This window comes from Eptatretus burgeri, unplaced genomic scaffold (assembly GCF_056783735.1).
Source record: "Eptatretus burgeri isolate ZD-2024b unplaced genomic scaffold, Ebu_testis_v1 Ebu_testis_scaffold_838, whole genome shotgun sequence".
NCBI lineage: Eukaryota > Metazoa > Chordata > Myxini > Myxiniformes > Myxinidae > Eptatretus > Eptatretus burgeri.
Genome location: NW_028222787.1, coordinates 1 through 6,978, shown reverse-complemented (window position 1 = coordinate 6,978; position 6,978 = coordinate 1). Strand labels below are relative to the sequence as shown.

At 44.4% G+C, this 6,978-nt stretch overlaps 1 long non-coding RNA gene across 2 annotated transcripts; it reads right to left on the bottom strand.

Annotated features, from left to right (window-relative positions):
* On the bottom strand, positions 1-5,227 carry LOC147007051 (uncharacterized). 2 transcript variants are annotated; one of them, XR_015054437.1, is made up of 3 exons: positions 4,731-4,829; positions 865-983; positions 1-733 (listed from the first exon to the last, which is right to left on the bottom strand). It is a non-coding gene; the product is annotated as an uncharacterized LOC147007051 (long non-coding RNA). The 2 variants fall into 2 exon arrangements; XR_015054436.1 differs by lacking the exon at positions 4,731-4,829 and adding an exon at positions 5,000-5,227 and having other exon boundaries at positions 3-733.
* Between the last annotated feature and the right edge of the window lie 1,751 nt (positions 5,228-6,978).

Here is a 6,978-nt window from a genome sequence, read left to right as displayed (position 1 = left end):
ACGTGATCGGCATGACCTCTGCAATTTAACATCACAACTCCGTCATAATGTTGTAACCCAAATTTGGGGGCATTCTGACTGGTGGATCTGGAGAAGATTTTTGAAGAAAGTTACTAAGTCGGCCATTTGGACGTACTTAAAGTCACGTGACCGGAATGAGCTTTGCAATCCCTGTTTACCAGTCAGGAGAGGAATGTTGCTGCCAAATTTCAGCCGGATCGGCCCAGCGGTTTGGCCGGAGAAGTCAAAATAGGAGATGGACAGACAGACGGTGCGCGATGACAATACCTTGTCTGGAATTTAAATTCCGGATAAGCTAATAATGAACAAAGCAATAAGGTGCGACTCATCCTCTCAAATTTTCCTTGTTTGTTTATCCAATGGGAATAAGTTTTTTTAAAGTTGTCTGAGTAGGAATGCCCTGTTATGTGCAAGTGTCCAAACTTCCAAAGATATTCAAAAATTCAGATTAAATAAATAATTCGTGGATTTAATACAACATTGTAAGTTTTATTCAATCTAACAACATGAGCAAGGATACATGGTCTTCGTCTGTTTAGGGCCTCCTGGTAGGACAGATGATAATTTTTAGAATAGGTTGTAATCTGTAAGGATCCCATTAGGATTTCTGTTAGGGTTCCATTAGGTCCGTTTGTTATGATTCTGTGAAGTCCTCCTGTCAGGATCTGTTCGATCCTTTGCTAGCTCCAACATGCAAGGCCCTCTCCAAAATCTGTGGGATGACACAAAGGACGATTGAAATTGAAAATAAATAAATAGCAAACCATCTCATCATTTGATCCACCTTCTGTGGTTGCATCACTTTTTAAATACCGATTGATTTTCTGTAAATGATTATCTCACCCTTTGGTTCTCTACTCTGTATATGGTGGAGTCATGGTTTTTGCAATTCTGAGGAGCTCTTCCATCTTTTCCTTTTCTGCCGTAGGCCTGTGCACCATTTGAAGCTGTCCTCTTGATGGCTACAGCACAGGAGGAGAGCAGGAAGATGGAGAGGAGTGTGGGAGGAAAGAGTGGAGAAGGGAGAGGAGGTCAGATGAAAGATAAGAGAAAAGTGGGATTCATCCAAGAAGCTTATGAATCACAGTAGCCTGCAAAAGTATTCACCCCCGACCAATAATGCCACAATTAGATGAATTTCGAATTATGTGGAAACAATTTTTCCAAATGAACTTTTTTATTCATAACTGAAGAGATCAAACTCATCGCTGTTGTAGTTGAATGTTACATGTCAGGAATACCTGTTAAAACACATGTACAAATCAAAATTCACTGGTTGAAAAAGTATTCAGCCCCTTAGGACAGAACTTGGTGGAAGCACTTTTTGCAACAATGACTGCTATGAGTATTTTTGGGAAGGTCTCCAGTAGCCTTGCACAGTAAGATGGTGAAATATTTGTCCATTCTTCATGTGAAAATTTCTCTAGTTCTGACAAGTTTGATGGGGATCGTCGATGGACTGCAATCTTCAAGTCTCACCATAAATGTTCAATTGGGTTCAAGTTAGGAGTTTGACTGGGCCACTCAAGAACATTTATTTTCTTCCTATTCAGCCACTCCAGTGTGGCTTTAGCTTTGTGCTTCGCATCATTGTCCTGCCAAAATGTGAATCTCCTTCCCAGTTTCAGATTCATGGCTGACTCGATCAGATTTTCATCGAGGATTCTCCGATGGTTTGCACTGTCCATTGTCCCTTCTATCCTGACAAGCTTTCCAGTCCCTGCTGATGAAGAGCAGCCCCATAACATGATGGTGCCACAACAACACTTGGCAGGAGGAATGGTTATGTGCAGTGTTACCGCAGGCACCTGACGTAACGCTTTGAATCTAGACCAAAAAGTTCAATTTTCATCTCTGTCTGACCACAAAACGTTTCTCCACATGCCTGTAGTATCATTAATATGATTCTTCCACAAACTCTTTACGAGCTTGTAGATGCGTCTCTTTTAGTAATGGCATATTTCTTTCTGCCTGTCCATAGACACCAGCTTTGTGAAGGGAACAGGATATTGTTGATTGATGAATACTCACCCCCATTTTGGACATTGAGCCTTGCAAATATTTCCAACTCACTATTGGATTTACAGTGACATCCTAAACCAGTTTCCTGATTGCCCAGCCGCTGAGTTTAGATGGGCAACCTGATCTGGGTAGAGACTGGGTCTTATTCTTCTTTGTGTGCAGCCAGTGGCTGCTGGTTGCATCATTGGTTGAGAGCATGGCTATGCCACTGATGCAATGCCCCTATTACCAGTACACTGGTACTCATTTCGCTGACCTCAGAAGGACGATAGGCTGAGTGAATCCCACCTGGTGTTACTTCAATGTCTGACAGGGGCTCAAATTCAGAACCCTAAGATCCCAAGCCAGCCACTCCAACCGCTAAGTCATCACCAAGCTTAGAGTCTGGGTGGTTTTATACGTCTCCACTTCTTAGTGATGGATTTCACCATACTCAAAGGCAGAATGAGTGTCTGAAATCTTCCAATAACCCGCTCCTGCATGGTGCTTCTCCGTCACTTTATGTCTGACTTATTTGGAAAGCTCCTTGGTCTTCATGTTTGCCTTGTTGGTTGAACAAGTGAGTTTTGACTTTGACAAAAAGTTTGTAAAGACTCCACCCCTCTCTCTCCCTCTCTCTCTTGCAAAGTGTCGCAGCGCCGCCAGTAGAGGGTTATATCGGGGTTACACACACAATTCCTTAACCATAATCCCCAATTAATTATTACCACGCACCAGCCCCTGTATGGTGCACCTTCAAACAAGATGATTTTTAAGCTGACATTTCCTAACTTACAACATCGAGATTGGCTAACTATTCGTATAAGGACCATGCTATTCTCTACATTTCTATCTGTTGTTTGGGAATGTCGAACCCCCTCCCCCAACACAAACGTAACATTATGTTTGATCTGAAAGCATCATGAAATAAGCTCAGGTGGCATAAAAATGTGAAAACTTTGGAGGGGGGATGAATATTTTTTGCAGGCCAGGTTAAACAAGAAGGCCATAAACCTACTATTCATTTGCAATCGGTCACTGACTTTGACACCAATATAAATTTTTATTACGCACTCGAGACATCAAACAGCGAGATATATCGAACAAACAGTTTCAAATGGAGCACCTCGCCATTAGAGCATTTAAAATGCATCAGATATGGCAATAAATGTGAATTGTTGCTCTCAGCTTGCCGGCTCAATGACAGAAGACGCCATTTGTATTTCTGCCTCGTTCATCCCTACCCTATTCTAAAAGAATTCTAAAAGAATAGGGTAGGGAATAGAGATCTACCCTGTTTAGAATCCCATGCGAGTACGGGCCACTTGCTATTATCGGAATAATGATGGAAGACTTCAGGTAATGAGGCACATGTCTGACCTTTGGTTCTCTCTTAGTTCAGATCCAGTCACGAAATGCTACACCAACTTAAAAGTCTACAATACAGACAGAACAAGACAGAGAGAGACGAAGAGAGAGTGGGACAGAGAGCCTCACTGGCGTTCATAGATTACAGGAGATCTGAGAACCAATGTGGACTCACTCATTCACTCACCGACACACTGCAGCTAACCTGTACATACTCTAAAGTTCAGGGTTTCAGTGGGGCATCCCATTTAAATCTGACATCCTTCAGTGAAAGAGAGATCAGGGGTTTTCTGCATGTGGACCTGTGAAGGGTTAATGACTCAACGATCCCGATGCCATGATGGCTCAGTTTTGACCCGCTGTGGGGCTGGTCCGTGGAGGATATTCAGCTTGTCGTCTTATATCTATCTACACTTTGAGGTATTCTTTTTTGCTGAACTCCCTCAGATATTCATTGGACCTGTCCGTTGGACATTGCCCTTCTCCTGTTACGTGGGAGACGATATCATCGCTGATCATTGTATTAATTTGGTGGCGCTATTTTGGTGATTCACGCGCCATCTCGAGAAGGTTATCGGTGTGTTGACCGGTGCTTACTTTCAGAGCTCATCGTCCCTCAAATCCCTCCTGCGTTTCAAGCAAATCGTCCTTTTCAGCTTGGGAGTCCCCATCTTAGTAATCTGTGCTACGGCTGTAATGGTTGAAACGGGTTCTTTGTGCTTTGGTGATTTAGGAAGTCACCTTCTGAGGACTTGTTGAACGTGACTGTGTCGGCTTCACTACCGTATTTGTGCGCACCCTCCGGACTTGGACCAGAGCAAGTGGGTTCACAGCCGACCTTTCGCCCTATTATGACCTGCTGTGGTTAATGTGCAAACTCTGTGATTCGGCTGAGTTGGCACGTCGAGAGAAGTGAGTTAACTTATAGTTGGCTGATCGTATAACATTTATACTCCTTAGCCCATGCTGGTGAAGCGAAAATTGGGGGGGGGGGGAGGTTGAGCAATCGGTCGCGTACATATGTATGTGTCTGCATTTTGCTCAGGATATACATCGGAAACCGTTCAAAGGAGGAAATTGAAACTTTACGATACGTTTCATGAATGACCATTTGTTATCACTCATATTGAGCAGACATCGAAAACTTCCGGTTCCGGTTTTGGAGCAGCAAGAGGTCTCCTTCGGGGCTCCCTGCTGACGTTCTCAAAGCTAAGTTTCCGGTTGTTATTTGTCCCGTTTTAACTGTTTAATTCTCTCACCTACATGTTACTGTGTGTTGCTAGTTCGGTTTTGTTTCAAAAATCGTGCTATTTTGTGAGTATTTTTGTCCACGTTCTTACCTGTGCTTGAGGCCTAGGCCTAGACTTGAGGCCTACCGGTTCCACTCGGTGTTCGATCGTTTTTTTTTTTGTTTGTTTTTTATCCCCATTACCTTCAATTTCTATCCTCCCCATTACCTTCAATTTTGATCCTCCCCACTTTCCAAACATCCCCCATTCTCCCAACTAATCTCTTTCTTATCTCAAAAAAAAAATAAATAAATAAATAAATAAATACCCTACAACAACAACAACAACAACAACAACAACAACAACAACAACACGCTCACCTTCTCCCGATTTTGCTTCTTCTTCTTCCTCTTAACTTCCTCCTCGTCTTCTTCCTCGATTTTTTTTTACACTTCCATGACCTAATCTGTTGAACTCTCTCATACATTATTTTTAACAACAAAAACGATCTTATAATGCTTCATCTTCCTCTCTCACACATGTGGTACTCTTTACTGTTTCACAATGCACTACTCTTCTGCTATTTTAACAGACTGCTCTCATTTCGACCTCTCTCCTTCATTCCTTGCCTAAAAAATCCAACGATTACAGCGCTTCTTCTCTCCATTCTCTGAATTCGCCTTCATTGCATCCATCAACAATTGTGTTAAATCGCATCTCTGACCTAAAACTTTTAAAAACCACAGTTTGCCATGGATGCTCGCTTTCCATCAACCATTCTTTTTTTCCAACTTCAGTGCCAACTCACCCCCTCACCCCTCACTCTCACTCTCAAAGCAACCATCCCACTCTTCTCCCTCCAAGCCTCCCTCTCACCTCTCTCAAAAATTCCCCCCTCACCTTTCTCCCACCTTTCATCCCCCTCACTCTTGCTTCTCAAAGTTGCCCCCTCTCTCATCCACCAACCTGCCTCCCTCCACTGCCCTCTCACCTCCATCTCTTCACTTCACCTCCTCAAATCCTCAACTGCCTTCTTCCTTGTCTCTTTGTCCCCCCTCTCCCCCAGCACCACAGAGCCTTTTCTCCTCCTCATTCGGCCTCCTCCCCTCGTTATTCTGCAATACCCCACACTCCTTCAGCAACCCTCCTTACCTGCCCCCTCGTCCCTTGTCCTACCCTCCCCCTCCCCCTCCACCTCCTGCACCCAAAGCCTCCTCCCCTTCCTCTTCATTAAAAGTGTGGACCTCAAATATCCGGGGCCTTCGCTCAAACTTTTCAGATCTTTCCATACAGGTTGCCACTGACAAACCAGACATTATCTGCCTAACAGAAACTTTCCTCTCCCAAGACGTGTCTGACTCCCAAGTATCTCTCCCTGGCTACTCCCTCTTACGGTATGACAGACCTGAGCCTCGTCCTGGTGGAGGTGTTGCTCTCTTCATCAAAGACTCTATTCCTCACTCTCCATGCACTGCTCTCACTCCCCCACACCCCCAGGAATACCTCTGGCTTCGGCTTCCCCTCCACTCCCACCTCATGTTTATATGTGTACTGTACCGTCCACCGAACAGTGATGACTCCATCTACACCTCACTATCCGAAAACATGGACCATCTTCTATCTTCTCATCCAAACTCTCTCTTCCTCTTATGTGGTGACTTCAATTGTCATCACGCCAGTTGGCTAGGTGTGGGTACCTCTCTCACCTGCCCATGGCACCTCAGCAAAAGCTTTCTGCGACTCATTGGGACTGACTCAATCGGTCAACTTCCCGACCCGGATCTCAACCAATGGTACTCCATCTCTTCTGGATCTGGTTTTGACAAATTTCCCTGACAATATCTGCTGCTCTTCCTTCGCTCCAATTGGTTCTTCTGACCACGTCCTTGTCAAAGTGGACATCTCTCTGGCTGTTATCAGAGAACCACCTCACCGCCGTCGAGTCTGGCATTTCACTCAAGCCGACTGGCAGGGTCTCCGAGCAGCCATCAAACTTACAGACTGGTCTCCTATCACTACTTTCTCAAACATCAACTCATACTGGGAATTCTTTCAAAGAAACTTGCTCTCCCTCATGCACAGATTTATCCCCTTCTCGTGTTCAGTTGTCTTACCCTTCCTCCCGCCCCTTGGTTTACTGAAGCTTGTGGCGAGGCAGTTGTCCTGAAACAACTTGCCTTTGCCTCATGGGAAAGCAAACCCAACTGAGAGCCAATCTCAGTTCTTTCCACAAAACTCGGAACAAGTGTGTATCTACCCTCAGGAGAGCCAGAAAACAACATCTTTCTCATCTCAAGTCTGAACTCTCAAACCTCTCTCCCTCCTCAAAATCCTGAGTGGCGTTTAATCAAATCTGTTT